This window comes from Suricata suricatta, chromosome 8, assembly GCF_006229205.1.
Source record: "Suricata suricatta isolate VVHF042 chromosome 8, meerkat_22Aug2017_6uvM2_HiC, whole genome shotgun sequence".
Lineage (NCBI taxonomy): Eukaryota > Metazoa > Chordata > Mammalia > Carnivora > Herpestidae > Suricata > Suricata suricatta.
Window position 1 is genome coordinate 119,287,913 of NC_043707.1, and position 3,110 is coordinate 119,291,022.

Below are 3,110 nucleotides of genomic sequence, written 5' to 3' on the forward strand. Positions count from 1 at the left end.
TGTGGCAAAAGGGAACTGAGGCTCAGAGAAGTCCACGGCCCGCCCAAGGTCCACGGCGAGGAGGTCAAGGGCTGCACGTGTGAGGACGGGGCTGCGGCTTCCGTGGAGGGGTGGAGAGGCCCAGGGTCCGGCGTGGACTCTACTGAGGGCAGTCTGACTTTCCTGTCACTGCTGTAGCAAGTCACCATACACTCAGTGGCATAAACCACAGATGTTTATTACCGTACCCTTCTGGAGGACGGAGGTCCCCAGTGGCTCCCCTAGGGCTAAAATCAGTGAGAAGGAGGCATCAGCTGTCAGCAGGGTGCTTTCCCTTTGGACAGAGAAAATCCATCCCCCTTTCTAGCTTCTAGAAAGTTACCTGCACTCCTTGGCTATCGTCTCCTTTCTGTCTTCAGAGTCAGCAGTAGCATCTTCCAATCTCTACCTAAAAATGTTTATTTATTTTGAGAGAGAGAAAGAGAGAGTGGGGGGGGGCACAGAGAGTGAGGGAGAGAGAATCTCCGGCAGGCTTTGCGCTGTTAGAGCAGAGCCTAATGGGGGGCTCGAACTCATGAACCGTGAGATCATGACCTGAGGGGAAATCAAGAGTCTGATGCTTAACTGACTGAGCCACCCAGGCGCCCCCTATGATTACATTTTTGATGATGATTATAATACATTTTGAGGATTCTGGTTTAAAAAAAATTTTTTTTAATGTTTATTTTTGAGTCAGAGACAGAGACAGAGGGTGAGTTGAGGGAGGGGCAGAGAGAGAGGGAGACACAGACTGTGAAGCAGGCTCCAGGCTCTGAGCTGTCAACACAGAGCCCGATGCGGGGCTGAAACCCACTAACCATGAGACATTGACTTGAGCCGAAGCCTAACGCTTAATCTACTGAGCCACCCAGATGCCCCTTGATGGTTCTGTTTTGATTACACTCGGCTCACCTGGATATTGCAAGACAACCTTCGCATCTCCATTCTTAATCACACCTGCAAAGTCCCTTTACTGTGTAAGGTAACATATATGCACAAATTCCAGGGATTGAGATGCGGGTATCTTCATTCTGCTTACCTCAGGGGCCGTGGCCAAGAGGTCTGACATTTGGGAGAACAAGCATCCCTTCCTCAGGAGGTCTGGAGTGGATGAAAATAAACAGGAGTGGGCTTCCATCCCGCAGGGAGTGACTGAGCTCCCCTCCCCCACTCCCCAAGGGCCCAGCACATGGAGGAGGCTGGCTACTCAGCGAGGAGCTCATGATCAATCGGAACTCCGTTGCTTCTGGGTGGGAGATGGTCCTCAGGACCCAGGAGCAGACAGACCAGAATTCAAGTCCAAACCATGCCTATTCTCAGCAGCCCTGCTGGTGGGGGCGGGGGTGGGGAGCAGGCACGTCCCGGAAGGGAGGAAACAGACAGACGTGTTTGCACGTGACCTCATTTCATCTTCTCCAAGGTGCAGCCTCTGCCTCTGGTGTGCAGATGTGAAAACAACAACTCAGAGAGATCGAGCACCTTGTCTGAGGTCACACAGCTCCTGTGAGATTTCTCACAGACCAGAATTCCCAGACCAGTGATGCCCACCCTGCCCCGTGGCTGTTTGCCACATCTACCTGCCTCCTGGCGGCCTTTGGCTGGCTTGGTAGATTTCTGCAAACCGACTTACTGCTTTTTAAAAAAAAATTTAAATGCATCTGTTTTAAAAAGAGGCTTTATATTACTCCCATAAACGGAAAGTCACAAAATTCATGGGCTAGTTATGTGTATTTTTATAATGCACATTAAAATGGATTTATCACCATAAAAATGAAAAGTGTTCATCCATATACCATGTAAAATGGTCTTCACACACTCTCTCTGGGAACTGGGTCTATACCTGCTCTAGTTTCACTGAATCATAACATTATTAATGGCTATCATTTATTATGGCATTCAGTTTTCAAGTGGTTTCCAGCACAGCGAAATCCAGACTCCCCAGTGTGGCCTCAGGGCCCTTGTGGCCCCTGCCTTCCTCATCTCCTGCCACACTGGTCCTTCTACTCTTGGGCAAAGCAGGACTTCGCTCTCTGTGTTGGCTCTGTAGCCAGCAGGTGCAAGGAATTGGACCCCAGAGGTGAGCCTCGGAGCCTGTGCGTGTGACCAGCACACTGTACTACCTTTCTGTGAGGACTGGTCTCAGCAAGGCAGGTGACACAAAATGAACAAGCTTGAAAGTGAAGGAAGAGAGGGACTGGCTGGGTCACCCAGGAGCCCCAAGCTTGCCGAGCCCCCTTGGTCTCATAGGCAAACAGAAAAAGGTTTGGTCAAGTCTCCCAGCCTCGTAGAACAACTCTTGCCCAGGGGGAGGAGCACTAAGTCCTTTTATAACCTCTCCGGGCAGAAAGGATGAGCAGCCGTGGCCGCCAATCCCAACTCCAGGACCTGATGCGAGGGCGGGACTTCACGGCAGGTGCCCCAGGAGTTCTCCAGGAGAAGCTGTTCATTGCATGTGAGCTTGGCGTCCGCACAGAGCAGATTCTGGCAGGGATCCTTCCTTCACTGCAGAATGGATCATTTATCACCTGAGAAGGGAGTGGAGATCCCAGCGTAGCTTGCTCATAGTCACACCTTATTAATTCCAACTTTTCCCAAGGGCAAGGGGGAACATCCTTGATGGTGTGTGAGCCTCGGGGTCCCTGAGACCCGGGAAGAGAGGCTTGACTGAGGGCGTCCCAGATTTCTGTGAGGCATAGAGGAGCCAGCTGGGGGAGAGCCTGGCCCAGGGCCTGATACGTGACTGATGGCCACCAGCACTGACTGCTGTGTGATTTGGGGTGATTGCCTTGACCTCTCTGGACCTGTGTTTCTCCCTCTGCAAATGGGTTTGGTAATGCTACTTCCAGGAGAGATGGGGAGCATCTAGTAAGTGGGGTGTGTGCGTCTGCTCAACCCCCAGCCTTCCTAGAGGTAGGTGAGGAGGTGCAAGGACCTGCCCTCCCCAGGGAACCCCTCCCCCCTCCAACCCCCTGGGGCTGGCAGAGGGCCAGCTGCGGTGCTGCAGGCGCGCCCGGATCCCATCCCAGCTGCCCCGCCCCAGTGCTGACGACCCAGCCCCTGCCTGTCTGAGGGGCAGGAAGGAAGTGAGGAGG